Source organism: Calidris pugnax, unplaced genomic scaffold, assembly GCF_001431845.1.
Source record: "Calidris pugnax isolate Ruff unplaced genomic scaffold, ASM143184v1 scaffold81, whole genome shotgun sequence".
NCBI classification, from domain to species: domain Eukaryota; kingdom Metazoa; phylum Chordata; class Aves; order Charadriiformes; family Scolopacidae; genus Calidris; species Calidris pugnax.
The window spans coordinates 6,989,195-7,000,827 of NW_015090880.1; positions in this window are offsets into that span (position 1 = coordinate 6,989,195).

Consider the following 11,633-nt stretch of genomic DNA (forward strand, 5'->3'; position numbering starts at 1 on the left):
TGAAAGACTTGGTAAATGGCTTTAAAACGAAGCCTTTTGCAGGTCCTTTGCTGAGGTCATGGCACAAGATGAGAAGTTTTTGGATGCTACTGTCAATTCACATCTCCCAGGCCATCTGCAATCAGTGTAATCTTGACAGATACTAGCAAAAGGAGAGAGGCAGCATCTTTTAAACAGATGAACTGTATCACTTCTGTGGGAGTTCTTCTCCCACTCAGTGATGCACATCCATGTGCATGTGTGTGATGACATCTCAGGGTAGCCTGCAAATATGTAATAAGGGTAAAATAAAACACCATTTCCACCCTCTCTCCCCCCCCACCAAAAAAAAGTGTTCTTTGTGCTGTTGTAATAAGAAGCCTTGGGTTATCGGCGCCAGGTAAGTTGATACTATGAAAAGCCACCTTCTCACATAGATAGAACATCAGATTTGATTGCGTAGGGAAGATGGGACTTTCTGGTTTTGGAGATTTTCAAAGCAAATTAGCCAAGCATCTGCCACTGAGTCTGTGGCAGGATGATAGGTTCCCTTGCCTAAGCCATTGATTTGGGCTCTACAGAAGATCACACCATTTAGGGCGCTTTCAAGGATTCCCTTCTCTGAGAGCAATTCCAAAAGCATGCATAAGTAGTAAGAAATACATTTAGAAATTGGCTCAAACCCTTTTCAACTTGAAGGCCTGGGGATGCCTTTGAGAATAATAATGTATCTGCTTGACATATCTGCAATCAGTGCTGTTGCTTGTGCTGGGTAGTCATTCTGGGTCTCTGGCTGGTTATTATGCTCCTAACAACTGTGCTCTTGATTCCACGGTATACACACTCGTTTCCAAACTCTGTGGTAATAATGTACTTTTTGTTTTTTTTTTAATAAAAATAAATATATATATGAAAAATCAATGATGAAGGAGATGAAGGACTTCCTTCTCTGTCTGGGTTTGGAACTAAACAGTATTACTCTCTTTTTCTTACTCTAGCTTCCAAGCTATCCAATCACATCTTAAGATTCATGGAATGGTTGCCGAATGCCAGCTCCCTTTTACAAATGGCTTTGTAAGTCAATAAATCAAACATATCTCTTATTCATCCCAGACTCTTTAAGTCCTTTTGCTAGGAGAAATTCTATGTATTTGGGAGCCTAAAGCATAATAAAGCTTTCAATTATTTTTTTTTATGAATTAGAAATTACTGGAGCTATAACTTTTAAAGAGAACACTGATGTTTAAACTGATGTCCTAAATTATTTAAAATCCTATAAAGTGTAGTATCCATAATTATTTTGAAATTAAAAATGACACTTTCAAAGAATGTTTTGATGATGTCTTATACTCAGGCTGTGCATGGCACGTACATAACACTGTGCAGTTACAAAATGCTTAATGGGATCATGTAATAAATTTCAGTGTGTGTGTTTCTCTATATATGTATCTATATCTGATATCTCTATAAGATATATATACACATAAATATTTTAATTGGAAAATAGTATACCAACTTGTCTACTAAGACCTCATTAACTCTAGATACATGGTAGCCCATTTTAGAATATAGATATGCAAGCTGGTTTTATTTCAAGAGCAGAGAGTTCTCCAAATGTCCTCTAAGATTTACCTGCCCTAGATACTGAGTTAGATTTTGATTGGTTTCTAGAATTCCTGAATTAAAGAGGTTTTAAATTCATAAACCCAGTTTGCACAAATTCCAAGACTTTCTAAAGATCCTATTTGACACAGAAGTAAAACACAAATAATTTTAAAATTACTATTTTGGTTTTGTTGTTTCCAGATTTCTACATGGAAATGATTTGCCCATCTCTGCTGCATATGTGCTTGTTTCAGAGAGAACAACATATTTCTGAGAAAATTGCTTTCACCCTTTTGGTTATGTTACTGGTATGAAATCCAATCTGAGAATATGTTAAGTGCTCAGCGCACATCATTCTAGTTATCCAGTTTATCAGTGGATTGAAATAATATTGTATGATGTTAAGATTGCACTTTTTTTGGCCATGAAAATAAGGCATCAGACTTCTCATGTGTTGCATACAATGTTCTATTCTTAATGATGCCTTGCAGTTTTCTGACTTGTTTCACCATTTGGTAGTTCAATTGGCTGGCTACAGTGTTCTTTTCTTGGTTTGAAACAGAAAAGGTTAGAAAGTAGATGGCAATTACAAGCGGTCTGTGGGAAGAAAAATGCAGAACTTCTTTCTCAGTTGGATGTTGATCTATTGCTTCGTTGGATTCCTTTGGTTTAGTCAAGGTTGGACATATCTGCTGAAGACATGTTATCATGCAAACCAAATTCCCACTGCAGAGATCAGCATGTAAATACAAGTTGGCTGGGAGTGTGCCTGTGATAAATGTTGTCATGGGGAGGAGAAACAGAAGGAATTTGACTGTGTCTGAATTCCATGAGTATTTTACCAATTTTCTGATCTTAACACTGTTTTCTTCTTTTTTTTTTTTTTTTTTTTTTTTTTCCTTGAGAAAACCTCATGTTTCTGCAAGAAGAAATATTCCTGGAGAGATGGATGGGTCCAATCTTCTACCGCGTTTGTCATCATCAGATTCTGCAAAGCAAAGGTACTGCCCAACTGCTGCTCAGGGATATTTCCCAGATGTAAAAGCTGGGTGGCGAAACCTTGTACTTGATACACTGTGGCAGGGTTTCATCTGCAGCATTTTTCCTGTGCTTAGAGTGGGGCTGCCTTAGTCTGTTTGCGGAATTAACCATCTTTTGCCAGCTGTGTGCTTCATGCTTCACTTGACTCAGTTCTAACGTGTATGTCAGAGAGCATGGTGCAGGGTAATGCCTGGTAGAGAGGTATTGGTGGATTCATTTTTCCTTCAAATCGATCAGGGTGATAAAAGATCCACACTTTTTTATGACTATTATTGGTGTGAAACTTCACAGCAATAACACATTAATACTGGAGATAAGCCATGCACTATGGACCAGAGGTGCAGTCAGGTTGTTTTTCACAGCAAAGCAACCTTAACCCTGGATAACTGACTGTCTGAGCTGGGTTTGAGCATCCTCAGGACAGGACAAAGCAGCAGCGTTTGCTCGCAGACTCTGATTCTTTGTATTTAGAGCCTTGATTTCAGAGAGTTTCAATCCTAGCTGTTCCCAGCAATTCTGAATCTGGGAAACCTCTCCCATTTTTCTTCAAGATTCCAGTGACTTCAAGCAGAGCAATGTACTCAGATTGAAAAATGCTGCTTATGGAAGGATCCTGTACCATATGTTATTTTCTTACTGAGGAGAAAGGCCTATATCTTGGTGCCGGCTGAAACTGATTTAAATGGACTGTTGAGGTTTCTCTTGTTATGGGGGGACATTTCATTGGTGCAGAACCACATTTACATGCTTGTTGAGTGCTATAAGGGATACTTTGGGGAAATTCTGAAGGAGAGAGAGATACAGCATCTTTGTTTTCCTTGACCAGTGTAATAGATCTCAGTAAAAAAAGTTGCCCACAGATATGGGTCCCACTGCTGATCTCAGTGGTTCTTGTCCAGTGGTTGAGTTCCAAAATGACAATGAAGAATTTTATTATCATTGTAATAGTTCTGCTCGCCATGGCTCATTTCCTTCAAGTTTTAGAAAGGCTTTGCTCTAGACAGACACTCAACCTTGGCTATAGCTGGAATGGCTGCTCTCATTTGGCATTTATTTCTCAACATCTTGGTCTGGTTGAGGACTCAAAAGACTAAAATGACTTGCTTTTTGGATGTTTGAAGCATGGACAGGCTCAGTCATGAAATCATGGCACATGGCATAAATTCTGTCCGCATGCCGTTGTCAGTACAGTCTGTTCTGCAGGCTGTGTTCTGTAAAGATGCATCTTGGGAATGTGTTAATACCATCTTCAGAACTATTTCATATTTGTGTTTTTTTGGATAGGCTTGTTTGGGGTTTTTTTTTGGTAGCTTTTATCATTTTTATAACCCTCTGCCAAGGCAGGTTTTCCATTGCTGTGGAGCCACATACAAAGACTTATTTCCTGCAGTCTCCTGTACAAAAGGCCAAATAAATAGCAGAGCAGAGAACAGGTAAAAGAAGCCCACTAATAAAATGCAAGCAGAAGGAAAATAGCAGAACTGTAAGAAACCCCCTCTTTTCTAGTCCACTGTATTATCCACTGGGTAGCACATCATCTCATGACCGTACTGCTAAATCCAGCCTTCATTTCACTGTTTTTTCCCCCAAATAGTAAGTAAAAAGCTCTTTTCATATAGAGAAGAAGAAAACTTTCCCTCATTCGCCCCATTTTTCTGTTAGCCTCAGTGAAAAATCACATCAAACTCTTAGTCCTTTTGTTCATATCTGTTTTTTGTTTGTAAAAGAGCTATTTTTCCTTCCTTAATGGGATTAATATTTCTGCTGATGTGTTTTGGAGCAAAAACCATGACAAAAGTAATTTCTTCGTGTATACTACGAGTATAACCTTAATGGTCTATGTGCACTGTAGGATAAGGTAATATGTTTGATTTTTAGATTTTGCAACATTGGTGTCCAATTATATCCCTTTTACTCCTGAAGAAAGGAAAGTAATGGATACACAGGGTATCGAGCAATGAAATCCAGTTCAGAGACTACAACTGTTACTGCAGTTCTGACACAAGGTCTTTGGGACAGACATCTTGACTCTTTGCGTTGATCTCCCCTAAAGCTTAGAGGTCTGGGTGATGAAGCTGGAGGTGTTGAGCCTCCAGTGCAAAGACTGTAAAGAGAAGGGGAAGTTTATAAGAAAAAGGAAACTGGTATGACCTGAAACCACGGGAATTAGGAAGAATGGCAGCATACCTGCTTCGTTGGACAGGATGCTAGAAATGAAAAGACTAAAAATTCTTACTTTTTGTTTTTCTCTTTGTTTGTTTTACTGGAGAGAACTTAGTTAAGCCAGTGGGAATTGTTCTAAGTAACAACCAACAGCAGACTGCTGTCTCCTTTACACTGCATCATTTTCTTTGCTCTGGGGGCTTTCAGAGGAAACAGATTTTGCTAGCCACTTGGTCATTTTGATGTGTTACACCTCAGCTGGGATCTCAGTTCCAGCTCACAGAAGCGAGAAAGAAATTTTTAAAGGTGGTATGTGAGCAAATTTTTTGGCCTTTAAATATGCATGTAATTTCTACAGGGTTTTGAAAACTTTTACTGTAGCTTACAAATGTTATAACTCTAAAACGCTGACCTGATTATAATTAGAATGCCCCTTTCTCATGTAGGTTGCAGAGGAAAATAATTCAATTTAATAAAATCACTCACTGTTTAAACAAATGGGGGGAGTAACGAAATGCAACAGATATTGTGGTTTCTGTACAAGTGCATGCAGTCTCTCACTAAATCTATAACTCCAACGTGAGGAAATAACAGATTAAAAATAAAAGGACAAAGCAAAGAACCACAGTCAGTACTTTTGTGATCTTCAACAGTAATGTGCTCCACTCCATCTGCTAGTTCTGCAGCTGTGGTTAACTAATAAACAGTATTCCCAGTCCTGTACTAGCTGCATTTGATGTGGCTGGTACACAAACAAAGATGTCTTGGCAGACTAAGGTGCTATATGAGTTGTTAAAGAAGAACAGCCTTGTCAATTTTAGATCCTATGGAAGCAAATGAGAAAGTTTTGCTTTTGCCATACAGAAAAACAAACAAGCCAAAAACATTTTACCAACAATTTTCTGAGACTGTAAACTAGTGTAGAGTAATAATACGAATGTGCTGGAGGCTATGGAGGAGTAACGTCTGCTTTAAACGCACTCACAAGCTGTTGTTTTCTTTTCTCTCTCGGTTTCCACTGGTTCTAACAGGTACAACCAGAGAAAAGACCCTCCTGAAATGCTTCAGTCAATTTCTCAGCTTACTTCAAAACCCTAATCTTGGAGATGTCATTGCTCTAGACAGAAAGCAGCTGGCACAGAAGCTGTCTCTGATCTGAATGAAATTTTGGGCTCTCCCCTGCCACCTCCATGCTCACAGCCTCAGTGGATCTCCCAACATTGCGAAGCTTGTGTCCAAGAGCCTTGCTGAAAGGTGCTCTTAACGCATGAGAAGTCCATTGAAAGCAAGATTTCAAAAGGTAGGGTCTCAGCTTTTTAGCAGGGCCTGTTGCAGTGGGACAAAGGGTAATGGTTTTTAAATTAAAAAAGGGTAGATTTAAATTAGATATAAGGAAGAAATTTTTTACAATGAGGGTGATGAAACACTGGCAGAGGTTGCCCAGAGAGCTGGTAGATGGCCCATCCCTGGAAACCTTCAAGGTCAAGCTGGATGGCGCTCTAGGCAACCTGATGTAGTTGAATCTGTCCCTACTTATTGCAGGGGGATTGGATGAGATGACCTTCACAGGTCACTTCCAACTATTCCATTATTCTATGGCTCTCCTCACAATGCCAAGGTTTTAAGCAAGTGCTCATTTTTCAGGGCTTTTCCATCCCACAGGCTTCAACAAGAACTGCAAGTAACAGCTACTACTCGAAAGCAGAATCTCTTTTCCATTTGCTCAGCTGTGGATTCTGTAGTTTAACTATAATTCACACAGTTTAAGACAATTTGGCCTGGATGTCTTGGTTCAGGAATATGCCAGACCTGCAGGTGGAGGGTTTCTCTAATTCTTGTTGTGCATTGAAATGGTCAGCTTCAAAAGTTAATTACTCTATTGTTCTCATGGAGTTGTGCCTGAAGCACCACTGAGATGTTCTCCTTTAGTCACTGGCAAATATTATTATGCCAAAGCAGTTATGAGTCATGCTGGCAGCTACTGTATTGGTTCAAAATGGCACAAGGCTTTGATATGCTGCTCTTCCAAATGAAAGGGAAAGTGCTTCTCATGGAAAGATGCTCTGTGTGAAATATTGCAGTCTTGGCAATAGGAAAACAAGAAGATGTAATTCTGTTGTCCCTTTTATTTGTTCTGCCACGATACAGAACCAGAGAGAGAAAATATACATCAGACCTTGTCTAAATGGAAATTTTCATATTTATTTTAGGAAAGAATGATCATAACTATCATTAGAAACCAAAGTATTTACACTGACATAGCTCCATAAGGAGTCTTCAATAACTATTTCTTGGTACCTGATACGAGTGAAGTAAGGGGTCTTTACGACTTTTATTGCTCCAAGTGTGTGTAGAAGAGGCCTAAATGAAAACATGGGGCAGTGAGTGAACCAGGTAAAGAAAGACAAGGTTGCAGCCACACTCCTGTACTTGCCAGTGCCATTGTTGCCAGTGGCAATAGCATCTTGAGGGTATTTGTGCCTCTCCCTAGCCCTGCTCCAGTTCTCCAAGGCAGAACTGCCTGGAAAACACTCTGCTGCTTTCCCTCCCGAATGCTTCATTAATCTCCTAGCCCTCAGCTGCTTACACCTGATTTTCTTTGCCTTTGTGAACAGCTTCATTCGGCTCAGTGAGCCAAGACATGTTCCAGGACCCAGACCTCAGCTTTCAGGCTCTCTCCCTGGGTGCACAGCGTGCAGAGTTCCCCACCACACAGCACCCTGCCCGAGGCTGGGAGCTGACATATACATCATAAGGGACGGCAGGGCCTTAACAAATATAGATGACATTTAAATTCTGAAATTAGGAGGCAGCTGGGGAGAACTGTGTCTATAGAAAATATAGGCAAGCTGAGGCGTGTATATGTATATATATGCCACACACGCCCACGCGTACAGCCATGTCAGGCCTCAGTTAGTTTCTAAATTGTGAGTGATCCTCAGGAGGGCCCAGGTCCTTGGTGATGTAAAACCAACAAATTTACATCAGCTGAACACACAGCCCTGGGCCTTTCCTGGGACACAATATGGAGAGGCAAAGAAAAGGAGCTTGATCTTTCTTCCCTTATGAGTTTCTTATATTTGATCTCTCAAACGTAAAATTACAGCTCCTTCAACACACTAAGATCTACCATAAAGATAAGGCCACATTTTTGATCCATGTATATCCGCTTAACCCTTCTACAGCCATTGCCTGTGCTGCACCAATTTACACCGCGGAGGATCTGGCCTTGTTTTTGTACAGTGATACAGCTGATCTAGAGGAATGCGCAAATGAACTGTGTTCTGTATAGCCAGTAGCTTGCTAATAACTTTCTAAAATTGTTCCCCAGCATTAATTGAAATCATAAATCCCAATCACATTCAAAGCATAACTACTGTATGCCATTGGCTCACTTCAATACTTAATCATAGTCTTCTGGGGAATTTTCTTGCTGCTTCTTCTTTCCCTCAGGAGCAGCCATATTTATTATTGTAGTTCAAATACCTGGAGATATTTCAGTTGAAAAGCCATATAACATCTCTCTAAGCATGTCAATACGTGTTCAGCTTAATATGAATGACTGTGCCATTCCCACTGGAGAAAAGTAAAAAATGTCAAGGAAAGATATTTAACTTGTTTCTGCACAGATGCCTGCAGATATCTTCTATCTAAAGAATATTTAAATTCTGTTTTGTTAAGACAGGATACTTACAATATACAGTGGAGCAGCCAGGAGGTTATAGTCTCCACTAGACAATTTGCCAGACAAGAAAGATGGCTTAGTTGCAATGTTGACAGCTTTATTCTTGTGGCTTTGGCAGAAAAATAGGCAAAAGATTGCAGAGGCGGCAGGATAGAATACAACATGAAAGTTCAGAAAAATATTAACTGGTTGTAAAATGAGTGGGTGGATGCACTAAAGGAGATGGCATTTCAGTTATATAACAACACTTATTTCAACATTTTTATGGCCAAATTATGCTCTTTTTCTGTACTGTATTTTTGCATCTGCTGCCCAGCTCCAATGGTGAGGGGTGAAATGTTTATTTGGCAGGAGACTAGAGCAGTAGCCATTCATCATTTTCAGCTGAATCATTCCATTGGTCTCAGTAAAGATTCCCCTGAGAATTTTATTCCATTTCTAATATATTATATATTGTGATTTTACAGATCTGCTTTTATTTTCTAAAGCAGTCACTTCCATAAGGCCCCTACAAATATCCCTGATCTGAATGTGGGTTTAGAAGCTATAGTGTCCATTCTGAATGTAGCGTATGGCAGAGGAATGGGCCTGCTGATGTGGTCTTCCTAGAGAAAAAGCTCCACATTTACTATTAGAATCATAGAATTGTCTAGGAAGGGACTTTAAGATCATCTAGGCAAACTATCAGCCTAACTCTGATTAAAAACAAAAAATTATCACTAAACCATCTTTGTGCCTGAAGAAGACCAGGCAACCTGATGCATCTCCACAGCCATGTCTTTGGACCACCAAGAGTGATGTACTGCTGAGCATGACACAGCCAATTCCTCCCCAACAGGCTTGTTAGCCAGAGCAAATTCAAGGGTACTTCCAAGAGTGTTTAGTGACAGTTACATTGAAGGTCATTTGGACTCTTACTGTACATATAACTCTAAAATAGTTTTTCTTGGCAATCACTCCATACCCGTTGTGCACATCATGAGGAACCTCACTGGCAGTATAGTCTCTATTCTGAAGAACATCAAGCATAAATAAAGGGAAAGACAATAAATATGATTACTCCCTCTTCAGAAATGGGAAGTAAGAGAGGGAAGAACAATGTCTTTTTTTTTTGTTTTTCACAAGTGCGGAGGGCCCTTGGAGCAGTTGTAAAACTTCTTGGGGAAAACTGCTTTGTCTGTGCTTCAGGTGGGACCTTAAGAGGTAAGTTTTATATGCTGAATAAACACAAGAGGAGTTTGGAGTACTCCATAGCCCAGTCTGTTGCACCATGCAATATCCAGAAGTATAACCTCTGCAGCCTTGGAACTGGTCTAGGGTTTTACCACAAGCCTGGGGTTTCTAAGCTACCAGTTCAATACCTTGTGTGTCCCTTGGTCCCCTCAAACTTAATCTTTAGCTCCCCGGTGCTACACAGTACATCCATTCTGATTCTCTCGAGATCTGCCTTGCTTTCCTGGGCTAAAATATAAAGGAAATGCTTTCAAAACAAGAAAAAGTATTTACATGATTTGGAGGGGGATAATGAAAAACCCTACCCAAGGTGATAAGTCAGAGTTTTGTAACTTAATGTCAAGGATTCCTTTAAAACTGGGGTATACACAAACATGAAGACTTTTGAAAAGAGCAGGAAAGTTAATCACTTGGTTACAGGCATACCTAAACCCAAAAGGTGACAGCCTAGACAATCTTCTCAAAGATGCTATGTTTTTCTGTCTCAAGGGTTCAAAGGTTATATGGGAATTTACTGCAGTAGAAAGGAAAGGAGTAAGATAAGAAATAATGGAAGAGCTAAGGTTCAGTGACCAATACAGAGAAAAAACAAGATAAAAACCACCATGGGAAAAAGTGAAGAAAACATAACCTAAAAGGCCAGGGGAAAAATATGCTAAAAAGAACTAAAGATTGGTGAAGAAAGAAACTCAACTAGTAGTTAGAAAACTGGCAACAGAGTGAGAGAAGATACCAAAACTGGTTCCTGCAACTAGAGAGAAGGGCTTGTCTGCTCTGATGACTTCCCTACAGCCTCTCAGGAAGGTGGTAAGGAGACAGTTGATAGGGAGAACTGGCTAGAAAATGTGTTTGATTTTTCCTGTGGAAAACATGCTATTCCTCTAAACCCAAAACTTTTTTACATTACAAACAATCAAAATATTTCTAGGTTACTTTCAGTGGCAGAATTTCAGTAAGTTAGGTATTATTATTAAGTAAGTCCTTTTCCTGGTGCCAATCTCTCTGATATCATTCTAACCAACCACCTGAACCAGGCATTTCTTGATTACCACTAGCTTTTTATAGCCCGGATCAAACTTATTTACTGATCTCTACTCTGTGTTTTCTACAATATTGTTTACTGGTTCAGACATATTTTCATTGCATGAACGTTTTATTTCACATTTTTACAGGTACGCTGTGTGCCGTTTGGCTTAGAGAAACTTGTTTTTTCAATAGAACCTCTACAGAATGTTATTACCAGACATTTAATGGAACATTTTTACAGTGATGGAGTTTTGTCAGGAAGGCAGTAATTGATTGTGTCTGTGTGTAAAACTGATGTGTGTGAATACTTCTGCCCTGGTACAAAGTAAAAAAGAAACCACATTTGAAGTTCCGCAAGAGGTAAACTAACCTCAACAGTAGATATTTTAACAGATACAGATACACTGCTTAAATTCCTCTATAAAAACCTTCAAAAACTTTCAGGGAATATCTGACATTTTTTCCCCTCATTCATCTTCACACAGCTTGACTGTTCGCTGTGCAGTTGGTGTAATTTTTTAGCAGTGCAGAACACCAAATCCCATATGACCATTTTTTCCCCAATTATTCTGTAGGTTTCCAAAACAAAAGAAAAAAAGAATTCTAGAACTAGTCAAGGAAACTCTGACCTCTCCAGGTATGACTGGGCTACTTTTCCTTCAGAGATTATTGTGTAAGAATAGTGATTTCATTTTTTTCACTTCTGTGCCTTACAAAGATTTGTTCCTTCACTTGTACATGGAACAGTTGTACATCACACCTCAAATAGCTCCAGCAATAGGACTTGAAGATCAAATGAAACAATACAGTTTGCTTGTGGAAGTAATTTACCTACCTACGCTTTAATATAAAGAAGGTTAACAGGATCTTTCATGACTTTACAGCTATTCTGAAGTTGTAA